Consider the following 19,745-nt stretch of genomic DNA (forward strand, 5'->3'; position numbering starts at 1 on the left):
TAAAAATAAGTGTCAATGATGTCTCTTTAAAGCATTAAAGTAAATAAAAAAATTTAAAAAGCTGAAATGTGATATAAAATTGATGCCCTAAAGTCTTACTCTAACTTTGTGAACTAGAATATTAGCATTATGGAATTTAGATTAAAAAAAGTTCTTAAAATTAAGCTAGTCTTTTACAGTCCATTTAATACTTGAATTCCAAGTTTTTTTAACATCTTCATGGTACATTAATTAACTGTTTTCTGGAATAGCTCATTCCACCTTTAGATTTTACTAATTATTTGCATAACCATTGTTAAGTCTTCGATTGAATTTGATCTCAGTATTTTCTACCCACTGGTTCTTGTTCTAGTCTTTTCTTTCTCTGAGACATGGTTTCTAAATGTTAAACATTATACGTGACATTGAAAATTCTTCATATTCCATCATATAATTCTTCATATATTCTATCATATAATATATGCTCTCTTTCTCCTGGCCTCTCTCTTCTGAACATAATTCAGGCTTTATAAATCGTAATTCAGGCTTTATAAATCCCTGGTAAAAGTGAGACGTATAGAACTGACTGTCCAGGAGTTTTTTTGATTCGTGTTCTAAACGCTGTGCTTTGATAGCCTGACTAAGAGGACTTTTGTTGTTTTGGTAGCAAATCCCACAACTTCAAGTAGAATTAATGATCCCCATTTTACATATGAAAAGTAAAGAGGCACTGGTTCTTCACAGTAGAATACCCATTTGACTTGTCTGTGTTCTGTAGTAGCTTTCTCTGTAAGTGTTACTTTCCATAGGAAAATCTTCCCTATACCAAGTTACATGCTTCCAGTTTAAATAATTAATTTCTCCTTTGGCTGGTTTCTCATCACATCCACTCATTCATCAAGTGTACATTGCGCTTGGGTGTACTTGGCTCTGAGCTGGGCATGAGAATTATCAAATGAAGAAAGCAAAGGTCAGCTTCAGAGGCATTCATAAAATAGTGTTCTTTTTATTACAATATAATGATTGCTATAAAGAAGCATATATAAAGTTAGTAATAAATGGTAATAAATTATTTATCTCTGCTTTGAGGAAACCGAGAGGGTGGGACATTTCATGTGAAGAATGTAGGAATGGCCGACCTGAGAAGGCATGGAAGGGCATTCCAGGCCTAGGGACCTGCATAGACAAAGCAATTGAGGTACGGTAACTTGAGGAGTTACACACATTGAGGTTCCTCTTCTTACATACCTCCTATTTGAATTTTTACCTTTCTTTTTTTGTTTGTTTTTGGATATTTCTGTTTGCTGTGTCTCTTTCTTTGGAAAGTACTTGCAGGATCAGCTGTTTTTGAAGACGTTAGAAAATACAGACGAGAACATTTTCCTCATTTTTTAAAATGGATTAACATATGGAGGAAGTGGGATAATTTTGATTTTGTCTTAGTCAAAATAGCCTATTTTAAATATTTTGTTGGCTGGGCATGGTGGCTTACGCCTGTAATCCCAGCACATTGGGAGGCTGAGGCAGGATCATGGCTTGAAGCCAGGAGTTGCAGAATAGACCAGGCAACATAACGAGACTCCCATCTCCACCAAAAAAAAAAAAAAAAAATTGCTGGGCATGGTGTGCGCCTTTGGTCCCAGGTACTTGGGAGGCTGAGGCAGGAGGATTGCTTGAGCCCGAGAGGTCAAGGCTGCAGTGAGCCAAGATCGTGCCACTGCACTCCAGCCTGGGCGAAAGAGTGAGAACTTGTCTCAAAAAAAAAAAAAAAAAGATTTTGTAAATGTTCTTTACTAATGGGATAGACACAGTAGGGAGGGGTAGCTTGTGTCCATTACATGAATGCAACGAAATGAATATTAAACTGGACTCAATGGGGCCATTGGTGAGGGCCTTGTGGAAACGCTGATGGAGGTGGGCAGCGTCGCAGGATTGACAAAGCCTGTCAATGCAGTTTCATGTTGATGAAAATAAAAGCCTGGGCCAGGCACAGTGGTTCATGCCTATAATCCCAGCACTTTGCGAGGCTGAGGCAGGCAGATCACCTGCAGTCAGGAATTTGAGACCAGCCTGGCCAACATGACGAAACCCCCATCTCTACTAAAAATACAAAAATTAACTGGGCATGATGGTGCACGCCTGTAATCCCAGCTACTTGGGAGGCAGGAGAATCGCTTGGACTCGGGAGGTGGAGGCTCAGTGAGCCGAGATTGCACCACTGCACTCCAGCCTGGTTGACAGAATGAGACTCTATCTCAAAAAAAAAAAAAAAAAAAAAAAAAAAAGAAAGAAAGAAAAGAAAAGCCTGCGTGAAAAGCCTTAGCATTAACACTCCTGGCAGCAACAGCTGCCTTGCCTGCCTCTGCTTTCGCAGCTGTTTTATGTAGGTGACAGGCGGATGGGAGAACAATTGAGCTTTTCTTCTGGTTGAATTTGAGTTTCCTCTTTCATTTGTGGGTTATTGTTTGAAAAGAAGTGTACCCACATTCTCTGCTCTGTCAGCATCTTCCTTCCCAAGTTTTGAAGCGTGCCACAGATTGCTAGGAGACAGCTGAAATTTTTAAAGCTTTTTATTATGTGTGCTTAAAGATGGGGTAGAGATGCTCCTTGATGAGGGAAAGGTGCTTTGGCGTTTGGCAAGAGGAGATCATGCCTGCTCCCCTGGCCTTCCCGCAGCTCCTCGAGGCTGGTATGCAGGGGAGTATGAGTTTTCCCTGCTCCTCTCTGTGGCTTATTTTGTAGAAAAATCATGCATTCTTGTGGAAGTGACTGACACTGACAGTTCTGTCAATCAAGGAAAATGACCAAGGCAAGTCTCAATCATTTCAGGACATTTATTTGCGAAAGTTAAGAATGGGCGCCCGGGAGACAGGTCTATGCCTTTCTCCTAAGATGATTTTGAGGTCTTCAGTATTTACAGGGGAAAGGGCAGGATATTAAGAAATAGGCAGTTTTCATGTGAGAGGTGGGTAAATAGTCATTCATGCCTTTGTCTGGCTTGGTGGATCTGCATTTTTACATTAGGTAATGTAGACAGCAGGGCAGAGGAAACAATCAGATATGCATTTGTTTCAGGCAGGCAAAGAGACGACTCTGAGTTCCGTCCTATGTCCCCCGCACCTGTGAAGATAAGCTATTAATTTACATTACCATGTTGAACTTTAATAGAAATGCTGTAAGGTAAAGAGCTTGGGGCTCACAGGAGTTTCCTTGTGGGCAAAATATGAGGGAGGTATGCAGCTTTTCATCTTTGTTGCCATCTTATTTAGGAACCCAAATGGGAGGCAGGCTTGCGTGAGCCAGCTGCCAGCTTGACTCTTCCCTTTGGCTTAGTGAGTCTGGGGTCCCAAGATTTATTTTCCTCTCACAGTTCCATTGCAAAAAGTGCAAAGTTCACAGTGATGGGAAGCATAGAGAAGGTACAGCTTCAGCGGCTTACGGAACCACTGTCTGACATTTGAAACGATGGCGTATATTCCTGGAGGGGGTGAAGGAATGTCTTGTGTTCTTGTGATGCACAAGGGGGGAAAGGGAGCTAGCATTTATTAAACTCCTACCGTGTGCCGTGGACGCTTCCGTTTAATTCTCACAGCGACCTTCAGATTGGGCATTGTGACCTTTTAAAAATGAGAGCTTGGGTTGGGAGAGAAAAAATGATTTGCTAAGATTATGCAGGAGTGACTGGAAGACCCCAGCCCTGGCTTCCTCAGGGTCACAGGCTTCTACCTCCCCATCATGCTGCACTGACTGTCTTGGGGGGACGAATGTGTGTTGACTGGCTCACCCCCCTATCTTCTCACTCTTCTTATACTGCCAGGAGTGGGTTGTGTTGTCAGATGATTGGCCCAAATTATGATGCAGTCATAGTCAAGAGCGTGAGCCACAGGGAATAGAGGCGTCAGGCATGGCCTGGTTAGCAACGTGCTCCCTAAGTCATGGCTGGAAGACACCACGTATTTCTCTGCTGGCCTGTGTCTACTCACCGTGCTGCTGACAACTCTATTGTGTCCAAAATCACACTTTCCTGACCGTTCCTGGAGTCGTTTTTGATAACCACAGGCAGCAGGAATATAAAGGCACAGTTGCTCTCTTCCTACTATGCAGTTTGGTCCAGGAACAGAGACAACTTTCTCAACTGATGCTTTTGTTTTCTTTTCTCCTTTTCTGGGAATCACCCTCAGGTCTCGCCCTGCATATGCAAGCTTTTCTTTTCCTTTGGAGGGAAGCGGGAAATTCTCCTATCCTGATGGATTCAGCCAGAGATGGCTTCTTTTTCTTAAGTTCTTCCTTATCAGAATTTTCCCAGCAGGAGGTAGTGGTTCATGATGGATGCGTTGGTTTCCTCACATCTGGAAGATAACCAGTGGGGACTGCCCCAGCCGTGGTTTGGTGTGTGTGGAGCCTCTCTGTGGCTGCCACCACGTGGTGTCTCCCCATTTCACATCTGTGTGAGGTGGCTTGGACATATTGAGGTGCTGGAGACCAGCAGCACCTCCTGGACTAGCTCCTTCCAGAGTCTCTTCTGACTAAGAGGGAAACTGGGGGAGTCATGCTGGACTTGGAATAGAGACCTGTTGTCCCTGTTCCAATTGGGACAAGCTTTGAGAAACACCCACACCCCAAGGGCAGGCAGTGGTCAAAAGGGGAGAATGATTCACTGTCAGCATCCCTATTAGCCAAACTGTCCCGACCCAGGGGTCGATCACTTGGTTAGTATAATAGTTTTTTACTCTGTTAAGCAAAGGTCCCCACATTAAAACATGTTCTCAGTGAAATCTTAGACTCGGACGCTGATCCCGCAGCCACCCTCTGCCTCCCAGCACGGGCGGGATGATCTTGGATGCATTTATTCTTGCCCCTTGCACGGTTGGAGTAAAGTGCTTATGAGAACATCTCTTTTATTGATTCTGCGTGCTTTTTAAAATTCCATTTTCAAGAGTGAGAACAGAGAACGTGTGATGTGACCAAAGGTCTCCTGCTGGTGTGGAAAGGTAGCAGGCTGCCTCTGCAGCTTTGCCCAGAAGCTGGTGCCCTGGACTTCTGCTTCTCAACACTCCCGAGGAGCTCCCTTTGGCTGTAATCACCCACTGGCCTCCTCTGTATGAACAGCAGGGGTGAAACTCTTGATGTTACTTCTTCCTCCATTGAATAAGCCAGATTCTCTTTCTTCTGAGGAATAATTGAAGTCTTTTGCAGTGTATGTAAGCAAAATTACCTAACACTCTGAAATTTTTCGTACAACAGTTTCATCTGGAAAAGAGGCCATTGAAACCATGCATTTGTGTTCAAGTAAGAAAGTATATCCAAGTCACAAAGAAGCATCATTTGGCTTTTGGAGACATGGGCAGCTTCATTTCTCATTTGTTCATTCAGAACTCTCCGCTAGGCTTCTAAATGCCACATCCTGTCCAGAATGATGAAAGATACAGAAAATGGTGCCTGCTGACCTTCTGGAGTTATTGACTAGTGAGAAAGGTGAGTGGTATTCCAAGTTTTGTATCAGGAATTAATAAAATACAATCCCAATAATTAAAGTGATACAGTACAATATGGGGTGCTGTGAGTAGTGATAAGGAAATGAGGATTAAAGGTAAGGAAGAGTTAGCTGAGCAGAGAGAGAAAGAAGAAAGCAAAACTGGGAAAGAGCAGGAGGGTCAAGAACTGAAAGGGGGTTGGGTGCAGTGGCTCATGGCTCTATTTCCAGCACTTTGGGAGATGGAGATAGGCAGATGCCTTGAACTCAGAAGTTCGAGACCAGCCTGGGTAACATAGCAAAACCTCATCTCTACAAAAAATACAAAAATTCACTAGGTGTGGTGGTGCATGCCTGTTGTCCCAGCTACTTGGGAGGCTGAAGCAGGAGGGTCACTTAACCCTGGGAGGTGGAGGTTGCAGTGAATCAAGACGGTGCCTCCGCACTCCGGCCTGGGTGACAGAGTGAGACCCTGTCTCAAAAAAGCAAAGCAAAACAAAACAAAAGCTCCACACAGCTGAAAGGGAACAAGGATATCCTGATGGCTGAGAGGCAGAGGAAGTCACTTGGAACAACAGGACCTTCCCAGCCAACTGAAGGAATCTTTGGTTCTCATCTTAAGGATTGCCAAACTTGTTTGTCAAGAACAAAATCTCACACCATGTAGAGTTAAGATGACTTCATGTAGCACAATTAAATCTGAGTGCTGGAAATTGCCTCCATTGCCTCTGGTTTAGGGTGCCTCATATAAATTGAAATCCAGCAGGCCAGTTTCTAGAATGATCATACTCCCTTGTTTTAATTAATTATTTAATTAATTAAATTTTTGGTTCTCGGGCCTCAGTCTCCCGAGTGGCTGGGATTACAGGTGTGCGCTACCATGCTCAGGTAATTTTTGTATTTTTTGTAGAGACAGGGTTTCGCCATGTTGGCCAGGCTGGTCTCCTGAGCTCAAGCGATCCGCTGACCTCAGCCTCCCAAGCGCTGGGATTATGGGCGTGAGTCACCACGCTCGGCCCCTTGTTTAAAATCTTCCTCTTTCTTCCCCACCCCTTTGCCTGTGGTTTGCACGCTGAATTCCTATCACTCTCAAATTCTTCATGGAGACCTTACTTAAGCAGCCTAGAGTCTGTGGCTTTACCATTAGGGCAACAAGTTTCCAGAATAACCTGGGAGAAGATGTTCTTCAGGAGACAGCACTTGTCTTTGTTTTCAAGGTGTTTTATATGCGGTTAAAGATACCATCCTCCTGTTATCTCACTAGATGTAGACAGTTAAAAAGTTTTACAAAATTTTCAGAGATTTCTAACGTGGTTGGTTGCACAGAATAATTGGCAGCCCTATTAATGATGTTCTGGTGATCTTCTTTTGCTGTGGTATTAATTTGTTTAGTTTAGTTTTGGGTCAGAAGAAAGACCTCAGTGCTTTGATTCTTAGCTGATTGTGTAATCAAAAGCTTACTTTTAAAAAAGTCCATTGTAGATTGGCCTTCCTGAATCTGTAGACACCATATTTGACGCAGTGGACAAAATTGTTCAAATAAAATCATTCAGTGTTATTTGGGTTATTAATCAGAAAAGAATGCATCAGAGATTTAAAAGAATCGGGTTATAAAAATATTGACTGTGCTTTTGGCTGCTTAGAGATTGGGAGCTCCTAGTAGGGGTACTTAAGTTAAAAAAAATAAAAAGAGAAAGAGCTTCAGCAGAGGGTAGATTGTAGAGTGAGGGGAGGGGACAGAGCCTGAATGGGGGCCAGACCTCCTAGCATATGCACCTTCTCTTTCTCACTGTCTTGAGTCCTAGTCCCAAGACCAGGTGAGGTCATCTTCTTCATGTTTAGGAGAGAATAAGAGGCTAGGGGGTTAAGTGATGCTTCCTAGCATGAAGCACAGTGGATAGGTTGGAAGAGAGCAGCACTTCCCTCTGGTAGTGTGTTCTGGGGGGCAAGTTTGGCTCTCTATGCAGTTGAGGGAAATCTGAGTAGACCCCCATGGCCACTCCCCATGACCAGTGCCATACTATACACAACAGGTGCTCAATAAATGCTGGGAGACGATCTTTGCTGTGGACTGAATTGTGTCTCCTTACAATTCCTATGTTGAAGGCCTAACCCCCAAAGGGATGGTGATTGGAGATGAGGACATTGGGAGCTGAGTAGGTTCAGCGAAGTCCGGAAGGTAGAGCGCTCATGATGGGATGAGCATCCTTGTAGGAAGAGGCACCAGGGCTGTCTCTTTGCCGTTGTGGGGACACAACAGGAAGCCGACCATCTGCAAGCCAGGAGGAGGCCCTCGCCAGAACCCGGCTGTGCTGGCACCCTGATCTTAGACTCCAGTCTCCAGTACTGTGAGACAAGACATTTCTGATATTTAAGCCACCCAGTGTGTGGTATTTTGTGGTGGCTGCCCGAGGTGACTAAAGACAATCCTTAAAATGCCTTCCAGCTCTAAATTCATCAGTCCTGAGACCAGTGATCATGTGTCCAAATCCCTATCGCTTTTCTCCCCAGTCACTTAATTTGATTGGAGGCTTCTGTGTTGTATTGATGAATGGGACAGAGAGGCCCTGTTGGACTCGAGACTCATGGGCCCATAAAGCCCTGAGAAGAACCATGGGCCACGTGATGTCCTCGGCCAGAGTCCGGACTGCGCATTTGCTCCTCTTGGCCACTCTGAGCCACTCTGCCTGTCTCCAGCCTCCTTTCCCAGCTTTCCCTCTGTACACCATGCTGTTTCTGGAACCCACGGGGCCCTTCCGGATTCCCTGCCTCTACTGGCCAGCCTCCCTGGAGCAGGTCTCCCTGAATATCCACAGGCAGGACCTCTGTTCTTTCCCCTGCCCTGTTAAAGAAAAGCCAGAGCTGGACAGGAGGTAGAAGGTGAAGACAGTTTCTATTCAGGAGCTATTGCAGTAGGGGAAAGAGACCTCAGTATAGAGCTGGACTTAATTCTGAATACAGCATGGACAAGTGGGGAGGTGCAGCCCAGAAGCAGGGTGGAAGGCTCAGTGGGTGGAAAGTTACTTAGAAGAGACCCCAGGGGCGAGGGGGATTCTGGCTAAACCCACCTTGTTGGAGGCAGACCAGGGTGACCAGACATCAAGGGTGGGGGACAAGGAACCGATCAGATAGCGATGGTGGGAATCTGGAGGCTGAGGCCAGGGTGACCAGACACTGAGGGTGGGGGACAAGGAACTGATCAGATAGCGATGGTGGGGGATCCTGGCCAAAGGAACTTTGCAGGATTCTTGCTAACACTGGGCAGTGCAGAGACAGACATGGAAATGTAAAGGTGGAGGCTTGGATGGGATGAGGATCCAGAGGCACCCAACTGGGGTCTCTGCCAGACCTCACGCACCACCCTACTGTGTCAGATCCCAGTTACTGCTTGGCTCATCCTGTGAGCCCTGAACCCTGCAAAGATTTGTCGTCTTTGTTGTGGAACCCCCAGCACCTGGACCCCTGCCTGCCCCAGGGGAGGTGGTCGGAAGAGGCTTCCCGAGGCAGTGGAAGGGCCTGGGATGAAGGGGTGGGGCTCTGCTCCTCCACTGAGAAATGAAATAAAATAAATACAGGTGATTTCTCTTGGTAGCCAAGTCATAAGTTCTACTCCTGTGGGTCAGGGCCCCCTCCTCAAAAATTCCTGTGTTAAAGTCCTAACCTGCACGACCTCAGAATGTGACCTTATTTGTGGGTGACAGCTGCAGGTGACACGAGAGCCCTTCCAACAGGGTGTGCTCCTGCCTTCGCCGGTCAGCTGCAAAAGGCGGGCACAGGCTGCTCCTGAGGCTGTGTGGCCAGGGCAGTACCTCACGGAGCTTCCTGTGGCCACAGCAGCAGCAGCGTCTGCGAGCTTGAAAGGGGACGATGAGTGAGACTTTTGTCCACCGTTCTTGGTTGGGCTGCCACAAGCAGATGGGAAAGACTGAGAAAGAAACCATTCCTCCCCGGGTGGGGACGCTTGAAATTCCCTTTCAACCAAGGGGAGGCCACAGGCACCCTGTTCATACCTGCGTGCAGATGTCAGCGGCGCCTGGCTTGTTGGTGACCAGCAAGGGTCCCAGCTGAGCTGGGGCGCTCTCCGGTGGCTCTGGTGGGGCAGCCACAGGATGCTGGAGAGATGGTTCAAACATCATTTAGATGGAGGAGCTGCTGAAATAGACTTGACAGTTTATTTTGCTTAGTAGAAAAAAAAATAAAAATTGTCAGCTACGATCACCATTTTTTAATAAGATTAAAAAGTGTATTTTACAAAAAAAAAAAAAAGGTAAAAATGAGCAGCTCACCATGTCCCGCTTCTTCCACCCCAGCGCCAATGCCCCCCCTCAGCCGTGGTCCAGCCAGAAGACAAGGTCAGATAAAACAACTGCAAAGAAAAAAGAAAAACCTTCTAGAGTGACTGGGAATGAGGCCACCTTGACGTCTTCCCCTGAATCGGTGCCATCGTGGTTTTGAAGTGTGACGGTCACTCAGCGCAGGGGTCCCCGCTATGTGAGCCTGTCCACCACTATTCACCCTTGGTGGAAGAAGACCTGAGCATCCCAAAACATGACATCCTTATTTTCAGGAACCTCTAACTGAAATTGAGCTCTTCCTTTATGAATAAAGTCTTAGTTCTGTGCTGCTGTGGTAACAAAGTGCCTCAGACTGGGTGGCTTAAAACGCAGACATTTGCTGTCTCGGGGATCTGGAGGCTGGAAATCCAAGACCAAAGTGTCGCTGAGGTTGGTTCTTCTGAGGCTGTCAGGGAGAATGTACTCCAGGCCCTCCCGCGGGCTCTGGGGGTGGCTGGCTGCCTTTGGCGTTCCTTGGCTGGGAGACGATGCCTCCAGCCCTGCCTTCCTCTTCACGCTGTGTTTTCTCTATTTGTGAGTCAGTATCCAAATTTCCCTTAAGGAATACCCGTCATACGGGTTAGGGATCCCCCTAATGACTTCACTGAAACTTAGCGTAGAGCCTGTCTCCAAATAAGGTCGCATTCAGAGGTATTGGTGGCGAGGACTTTAACACGGGAGTTTTTTGGGAGGGGGCCCTCCTCTACAGTAGTAGAACTTGTGACTTTGTCACCAAAAGAAATCACTTGTTTTCACATCACACTGTAGCAGCAGTGGACGTCTCCAAATACGGGCGGAGCTAGTCCTGCCTGCAAAGTTAGGGTAGTTTTTATCAGATCGAGAGCTGGAAATCATTATTAAATGCAGCGGTGTGAAGTGTGTATATTATTCTGGCTCACTGTAAAAAATATTTTGATTCATTTATTTCAGCGTAATCGATCTCCCCTGTAGCTCTGTATGTTTTGTATTGTGCGGGTTAAAACGTTATTCAGGCGAGTTCACAGGCTTCCCCCGACCGTGTTGAAAGGACCTGTGATGTAAGGACGTTTGTGGGGGGGCTTGTGGCTCCTTAACTGGCTCTGGAGCGAGCCTACTTCCATAGTGAACCCTGTGAGGCCCAATTCTGTTCCTCCCCCTGGAGCTCCAGGAGAAGGTCATTGTCCTTGTAGCAGCTGGTGGCCCCCAGGCTGGGCTCTCCCTGCAGGTGCCAGCGGGCTCTCAGTAGGTGTGACCTGGGATGTGAGCGGTGAGCCAGGAGTGAGGCGCTCAGTACCTTCTGGACCACACTTCCCACTCTCCCTGGGGTTCAGGTCAGGCCATGGAAAGTGTACACCCTGCTTGCCTTACAACTGGACGGGTGGTGGGCACAACGCCTCTGGCAAGGTAGACCTTGAAGGCAAAACTGAGTTGAGGTTTGTTAGAAGTTAGGACGGAAATAGTTACTGCTGGGCATGCAGTGCTTCCCAAGCGTCCTGTGAGGCGGCAGTGTCATCACCAGTTTGACACAGGGACACAGGTGTAGAGCATGTAAGTGCCCTGGGCCGTGCTACACCACCGCTGTGTTTGAGATGTGAACCAGGGCCTTCTGATTCCTCATTCCTTCCATCCTAGCAGGCTGCCTGCAGTTAACAAAAGGGGCCTCCTGTATCTTCTCTGCAGCTTCTTCAGCTGGTTTATCATGGAAAACAGAGTAGATCCTGATGTGGCAATTAATGAAATATTATAAGAATTATCATAGCAGATCTCACAATTTGATCAAGGATCCTGCCTTCCATATCTGGCCAACTGATATGCAAAAGCAGCTGCAAAAACTTCAGAGCTGACAAAAAAAGCAAACTCCAGACTTTATTTCCTGGGATCTGTTTTGTGAGACACTGGCCCATGAAATGCTCTCCCCCAAATAGTTGGATCTGTGGTCGAAGAAATTTGGGCAATTCTACAGAAGATGTGTTTTTTTCAGGGACTTACTTTTCATTAAAATTATTTAAAAATATTAACGTGGTACAATGTGCATATAGTGAAGTGCACAGATCTTAGCTGCATGGCTCAATGAGCTTTTACGTATACTTCCACCCATGTAACCACCACCCAGATCTAGAATAGAATGTATTCGTCTCTCCTGAGGTTCCTCTGTTCCTTGCAACCAATAATTCACCACCAGAGGTAACCATTCTGCTGACTTCCTTCATCATTGATCAATTTTGCCTGGTTTTGAACTTCGTATAAATGGAATCATTTCATGTCTCTCTTTTCACTCAGTGTAACGTCTGTCAGATTAATACATCACGTGTCAATAGTTTGTAGTTTTTATGGCTGTGTAGCATTTCATTCATCCATTCTGCTGTTGAGGGAAATTTCTTGACTAGAGTTGTGTTATCAATGTATTGCCTCTTGGCTCCAAATTCACCCTTTTTGTCTGGTCTCTGGAAATGGGTCTGGGCCCTCTAAATAGTTTCCCTCTGCAATCTGGCTCTTGAAGTTTATCAGTGGAGGGACCCGGAGGGGCATTGCTTGGCAAGACAGCAGTTTCTCCACGTACACCCACTAGGTGTTTTGTAGCAGAGTGCATCTGGTGAACTGCTTTCCTGGCAACCTAGAGGGCAGATTTCTGGCAAGTTCCAGAAGGTGGATTCCAAGCATGTTTCTCCAATGTGGATCTGCAATAATGTCTCTGCCATTCAGTGGGCATAGCTGTGCCCTTTCAGTGGGGTCTAGATCTCAGCCCTGATTGGGGGCATTTTCTCAGTTGCTCAATCTCAGCCCTAGGGGCAGTGGCCATTCCTTATATATGGTTGTTTGTATATTCTTTGGAGCTGTCTTGATTTTATTACTGTTAGTCTCTCATTACTCCATTTCCTTATTATAGTAAATGATTCTTTGTATTTGACTTTACCTGGTCAAAGTACTATGTGGTTTTTCTTTCCTGTTTGGATCTAGATCGATACAATAATTTTTGGCAATTATCAGCAATGCTGCTGTGAACATTCTTGACCGTGTCTTGGTGGACATAAGCAATAATTGCTGCTGGGTCTGTGTGCAGGAGTGATTTGCTAGATCATAGCACATACGTTTCGCCGCAGCAGAAACTGCCAAGGTATATACAGCTTTCCAAAGTGTGTTAATTTACATGCGTGCTAGCAAGGTAGGAGAAATACAGTTGCTTCCCAAGTAGCTGGGATTACAGGTGTGTGCCACCCTCCAGGTAAATTTTTTGTAGAGACAGGGTTTTGCCATGTTGGCCAGGCTAGTCTTGAACTGCTGGCCTCAAGTGATCTGCCTACCTTGGCCTCCCAAAGTGCTGGGTTACGGGCGTGAGCCACTGTGCGTGGCTTCATGATAAAACTTCAGTGGATGAGGAGCTGCTTCTTATGATGAGCAAAGTAGGTGGTTTCTTCACATGGAATCTATTCCTGGTGAAGATGCTGTGAACATTGTTGAAATGACAAGAAAGGATTTATAGTATTACGTAGAGTGAGTTGATGAAGCAGTAGCAGGATTTGAGAGGATCGATTCTAATTTCAAAAGAAGTTCTACTGTGGGTAAGATGCTATCAAATGGCATCGCATGCTACACAGAAATCTTTCATGAAAGGAAGAGTCCATTGATGTGGCAAACTTCATTGTTGTCTTATTTTAAGAAATTATCACGACCACTCCAGCCTTCAACAACCATGACCCTGATCAGTCAGGAGCCATCCACATTGAGGTGAGGCTCTCCACTAACACAAAGATTATGATTCTCTAAAGGATCAGAGGAACATTAGCATTTTTTTAGCAATAAAGTGTTTTAAATTAAGATATGTATGCTATTTTTTAGGCATAATGCTATTACACATTTCATAGACTCCAGTATATTGTGAACATAACTTTTTTTTTATTATTATACTTTTAAGTTCTAGGGTACATGTGCACAACATGCAGATTTGTTACATATGTATACATGTGCCATGTTGGTGTGCTGCACTCATCAACTCGTCAGCACCCATCAACTCGTCATTTACATCAGGTATAACTCCCAGTGCCATCCCTCCCCCCTTCCTCCTCCCCACAATAGGCCCTGGTGTGTGATGTTCCCCTTCCTGTGTCCAAGTGATCTCATTGTTCAATTCCCACCTATGAGTGAGAACATGCGGTGTTTGGTTTTCTGTTCTTGTGATAGTTTGCTGAGAATGATGGTTTCCAGTTGCATCCATGTCCCTACAAAGGACATGAACTCATCCTTTTTTATGGCTGCATAGTATTCCATGGTGTATATGTGCCACATTTTCTTAATCCAGTCTGTCATTGATGGACATTTGGGTTGGTTCCAAGTCTTTGCTATTGTGAATAGTGCCGCAATAAACATACATGTGCATGTGTCTTTATAGCAGCATGATTTATAATCCTTTGGGTATATACCCAGTAATGGGATGGCTGGGTCAAATGGTATTTCTAGGTGAACATAACTTTTATATGCACTGGGAGATAAAAGTATTTGCTCTATTATGATATTTGCTTTATTGCAGTAGTCTGGAATGGAAACTACAATATCTCTTGGGTACGCCTGTATACAGAAAGAAATTTATTATGAGGAAATGCTCATGCAATGATGGAGGCTGGAAAGTACCAAGATCTGCAGTCAGCAAGTTGGAGACCCAGGAGAGTCAATGGTGTGGCCCCAGCCTGTGTTTCAAGGCCTGAGAACCAGGAGAGCCAGTAGTCTAAGTTCTAGTTCAAAAGCTGGCAAGCTCCGGACCCAGGAAGAGCTGATGTTTCAGTTCAAGTCTGAAGGCAGGAAAAGACTGAAGGCCGAGCTCCAGGCAGTCAGGCAGGAGAACTTTCCTTTTACTCACGAGAGGGTCAGCATTTTGTTCTGTTCAGGCTGTCAACTGAGTGACCCAGAAAAGCTGGCACATAACATTCACCATCACGTTGCAAGAGCTGCAAACCCCTCTCTGCTTCTAACACTGACGCTCAGTCGTCCTCCAGTGGGCAGGGAGCTGGATGCTGGGAGGACCGTGTGGGCCTGGGCAGTTTCTGAGAATCTCCCTCCGCCCTGTGACTTCTTAATTACTTAGAGGGTCACCCTGGTTGCTCACTTCAGCTCACTTGGGAGATTCTCTCTGCTTGAGGCCGGGGTAGGCCTAGGTCTTACGGGGTCTGAAGCTTATACAATTGGGGTGGGGGGCATTCCTCTTTAAGAAAAAGAAAACAGTGGGGGTGAGTCGTCCTGCAGCTTAGCTCCACTAGTCTCATGGAAAATTTGCCTCCTAAAATGTCTTTCCTCTGAGAAAGCCCAGGCCTCCAAAGGCCCAGCCAGGCTGGTGTCAGTCTGGGGTCAGCTGCTGGGAGGCTGCAGGCCATGTATGACGCGGGAGTTCACCCTATCCCAGTTTCCGACGGAGAAGCATCATTCTTGTCCACCCCTGTCATGCTCTTTTCCACCTTCCCCAGGGGAAGGGATATTTTCAGTCTCTACAGCGAATCCACTGACACATTAAGGTGGGCACGGTGGTCTGGGGTCTTCTTGTTTATAACATGGTGCCTGTTACTGGTCGGCTCTGTACAGGCAGTTTCCACTGGCATTTTTCACCAGGCCAGCCTAGAGTGGAATGACCACATGTTAAAATATAGATTCCTGGGCGCCAGACCTGCTTTATCAGAATCTCTGTGAGACGGAACCTTTCAGCCTGGGTTTTAAACACGCCTCCCGGGCTGACATTCACTGGATTTGAGAACCGTGGGGTTGTTCACACAGCAGGGACATTGATGTTGTTCCTTCTGCATTCTTGGTGATGCTGTTCTGCTCTCCCAAGGCCTGTGCAGTGGTGAGAGTCTCCAAGGATACAAGACAGTGATCTGGAGCGAGTGTCCTGACAGTGGACCCTAGCACTCAGGACTGCCAGCACCCTCCCTGGGTTTCCTTGGTCTGGAATTCCCATCCCTTGGTTCCACTGGTTACATCGCACCTCCCCTTCAAGGAACAGTGCAGGTGCTGTGCCCTTCGCAGGGCTCAGGATGCTCACTAGCTCCCTCTCCACCGAGGGCCGCAGCCCCTGGAGACCCCTTGAGTTGAGTGCTTTGTCCTCGCGTACTCTTTCTGGTCTCATAGTGGGGCTCGGCCATTGTCCCTTCACTCCAGATCTCTCCTTTCAGATCCAGGAGGTGCGTCTTGAACTTAACTTTCCAGACCCTCCCTTCAGTTTTCCAGTCCTTAGAGAGGTGGACTTCTGATTCCTTTGTCTCTGTGCCCTGTAGCCTCAGGTCAGGCTTAAGGCAAGGTCTCCTCACCTGGCCTGGGGAGAGTCCCAGGATGCTGCACGTGCCTGCGCGGGTAGGATGCGGTTACCCAGATTTCCCCTTAGAGAGCCTTTCCCTGTCCTGACGGCTCTAGCTTTGTGTGTTACTTACTTGTTCCACTTTAATTCAAAATGTACCCAGCAACCAGCTCTCTGGGGTTTCAGGAGGGGTGTAAGACATAACCTTTGTCCTTCAGGCACTATGGCCAGAAGTGGGGCGGTGACCTAGGCAGGGGGCAGGAGCCAGCAGATGGGATGTACTCAGAGGAGCCTGCAGCAGGCAGAGGCAGAGAAGGGAGGTCTACACGTTCTGAACTATATTTATCTCCTTCAGTTCCAAGGTTCTCTCCTGGCACCTATATTGCTCACAAGTTACAGAGCAAAGCCTGGTGTGATGGTTACTTTTAGGCATCAACTTGGCTGGATTAATAAATACCTAGAGAACTGGTAAAGCATTATTTCTGGGTGTGTTTGTGAAGGTGTTTCCAGAGGAGATTGGCTATGAGTCAGTGGGGCTGACTGGGGAGGATCTGCCCTCTATGTGGGCAGGCGCCATCCATTGACTGGGCCCAGCTAGAACAAGAAGGCAGAAGAAATGTGAATTCCTCTCTCTTTGCTAGAGCTGGGACATCCTTCTTCTCCTGCCCTTGGACATCAGAGCTGCAGGCTCTCTGGCCTTTGGATCCGAGGATTTATACCAAGCAGCTTTCTGGGTTCTCAGGCCTTTGGCCTTGGACTGATAGTTACACCATTGGCATCTCTGGTTCTGAGGCTCTTGGACTTGGACTGAGCCACACTTTTGGCATCCCTGGCTCTCCAGCTTGCACGGCCTTCACGGTATTTCCCAACCTCCATAATCATGCTAGCCAATTCTCCTAAGAAATTTCTTCTCATCTATCTGTCTGTCTGTCTGTCTGTCTGTCTATCTATCTATCTATCTATCTATCTATCTGTCTGTCTGTCTGTCTGTCTGTCTGTCTGTCTGTCTGTCTATCTATCTACCTACCTACCTACCTACCTACCTACCTATCGTTTGATTGATCTACTAACCTGTTGGTTCCATCTCTCTGGAGAACCCTGACTAATACACCTAGAGTGCAGAATCTGCTGGAGAAACTGCCATTCCATTATTGACTGGCTGGTCAGGCCACATAGCCTGGGGGTCTAGATGTGTTTGGAGGTAGGGCTTCTGTAGCACAGATAGTGCCTGTTCATGGCTCTGTCCCAGGTAAGGCAGAGCTAGTTTGTGCAAAGAGCTTCTGCTTTCCAGCTGGCCTGGGGTGGCTAGGATCTGGGGGCACAGGCTGCCCTTTCCAGGCTCTGTCTGCTGGTGCTGCAGGTACCCCTGACTCCTCCAGTGGAAGGCTGGCCCCCTGGTCCTCTTTAGGCACAATACAGACTCAACCAAAGATGCAGATGCCTCATGTATGAGGATTCCGAGCTGTGACTTCTGGTGGTGGTTTCTTGGTAACTCCACTTTAGGCAGGAAAAATGTTCAGTTGCCCATGAAAACAAGCGACCCTAGGGGCTTTGGCCAATTGGGTTTGGCACCTGCTCTGCCTCCTGGGAAGCAGTTTGGCCAATGCACTGCATGAGGTGAGCGCCCATCCCTGGAATTTAGATCCCTGTGAAGGGTCCTGAGAAAAGGCACATCAGAGAGAATGAGAATTTAAGGTTTACTGTTAAAGCAACCCATAGAAAAAGAGCAGAATTATTCAAGCAAGGAAACAAAGTAGAAAAATATCTTCTTTCCCTTGCACTTGGTTTTTATGCTTCTCTGTAAAATGTATTGTCAGGGAGAAAGCAGTCCCCCAATCCCCTTGATCAGCTACACGTCCTAGCCATGCAAATAAATAATGACAGAAAGAAAGAAAGAGAGAAAGAAAGAAAAGAAAGAAAGAAAGAAAAGAAAGAAAGACAGAAAGAGAGAAAGAGAAGGAAAGAGAAGGAAAGAAAGAAAGAGAAAGAAAAGTAAAGAAAGGAAGGAAAGAAGGAAGGAAAGAAAGAAATGAAAGAAACTTTGCAGCGACCTGGAGCACCAGTTCAGACAAGTTCTGGTCTCCTCCTTGCCTTCTGCTGTGATTTCTCTGAAGTTTCTGGGGACAGGAACTGACCAGGAACTCCCCAGGGGTGCCAAGCAGAGCAGGTAGTTTGCCTCCAGTAAAGAAGTCTCTGGAGAGCGAGCTGGTTCTAGAAAGCTCCATTGTTATTTCATGTTGCTTTTGGTGAATATATTTAGAACAGAATTTTGACAGTGAAATTTTGAAATCAAAATCACCAGCTCTTGGCTGGGCACAGTGGCTTGCCCTTGTAATCCCAGTGCTTTGGGAGGCCGAGGCAGGGGACTGCGTGAGCCCAGGAGTTTGAGACTAGCCTGGGCAACATAGGGAGACCCCATGTCTACAAAAAATACAAAATTAGAAGAGTGTGGTGGCATGCGCCTGTGGTCACAGCTACTTGGGAGGCTGAGGCAGGAGGATTGCTTGAGCCCAGGAGTTCAAGGCTGTAGTGAGCTATGATTGTGCTACTGTGCTCCAGCCTGGGAGACAGAGTGACATCTGGTCTCTGAAATAAAATTTAAAAGCCCAAACGAACTCCGCTTTTCACTCTTTCACTTTCATCTCTTGCTGTCCTTTCTGTCCTCTCACCCAGGATGACATTTTAAAAGTGCCGCTATTGTGTTAAGAAATGGATTTATTATCTGTGTTAAATTCTCTCAGCATTACCTACAGACTCTGTTATGTAAATAAGGTAAATTATCAGGATGAGAAGTGAGACTCTAATTTATGAGTTTACCGTGTCTCTTTAAAAAGCTGCTAGGGTGGCCGGGCGCGGTGGCTCAAGCCTGTAATCCCAGCACTTTGGGAGGCCGAGACGGGCGGATCACAAGGTCAGGAGATCGAGACCATCCTAGCTAACACGGTGAAACCCCGTCTCTACTAAAAATACAAAAAACTAGCCGGGCGAGGTGGCGGGCGCCTGTAGTCCCAGCTACTCGGGAGGCTGAGGCAGGAGAATGGCGTAAACCCGGGAGGCGGAGCTTGCAGTGAGCCGAGATCGTGCCCCTGCACTCCAGCCTGGGCGACAGAGCGAGACTCCGTCTCAAAAAAATAAATAAATAAAAAAATAAAAGAAAAAGAAAAGCTGCTAGGTCCTCTCTTAACTTTCTAGGCTTGAAGGATTCTAGGGGATTGGCATATTGTTACTGTTGTGGACTTTGTTTGCCTTGATCATACCCATGAGAAAAGTGAGGCTGGGATGGGGGCTCAAATGCGTGCTCAGAGTCACATAAGTAGGTTGGAAGGTGACACTACAGACACGGCAAATTGTGAAGGCCTGCTGGTAAGGCGCGATTGATTTGAACGACACTCTTTTTTTTTTTTTTGTTCCTAGTGATTCCTGACAGAATCATCATTTTTGGTAAACAAACCAAGCCCAGAACCTGATAATTGTGAAGCACTCTACACTGACAGTTCTTTGAAACAAATTTCCTCCTGGCATTTACACTGTGGCTTTAGCTTTCAAACCGGAGGGTCCTCTTACCCAGCAAAAAGTGAGTTATACGCTTTCTTAATGTTATAACATTACCACGGATGATCCTGAACTTGCCGAGGATAGCAGAGACGGGTGGGCAGAAGAGGAGAGAATCAGATCAGAGACTGTAAAAAGTAACGTAAAAAAA

At 46.5% G+C, this 19,745-nt stretch overlaps 1 protein-coding gene across 2 annotated transcripts in view; it reads left to right on the forward strand.

Annotated features, from left to right (window-relative positions):
* Positions 1–2,259: 2,259 nt before the first annotated feature.
* Positions 2,260–19,745, forward strand: part of B3GALT5 (beta-1,3-galactosyltransferase 5) — a 30,597-nt gene continuing 13,111 nt past the window's right edge. The window contains exons 1-2 of one of the 2 annotated variants that reach the window (XM_021935504.2): positions 2,260–5,454; positions 19,457–19,616. The gene's annotated coding sequence lies outside the window, so the exon portion shown is untranslated. Of the gene's footprint in view, positions 5,455–14,151; positions 16,901–19,456; positions 19,617–19,745 lie in introns of those variants that run through there. The other variant, XM_003895474.5, reaches the window with a different exon arrangement.

This window comes from Papio anubis, chromosome 4 (genome assembly GCF_008728515.1).
Source record: "Papio anubis isolate 15944 chromosome 4, Panubis1.0, whole genome shotgun sequence".
In the NCBI taxonomy this organism is placed as follows: Eukaryota; Metazoa; Chordata; class Mammalia; order Primates; family Cercopithecidae; genus Papio; species Papio anubis.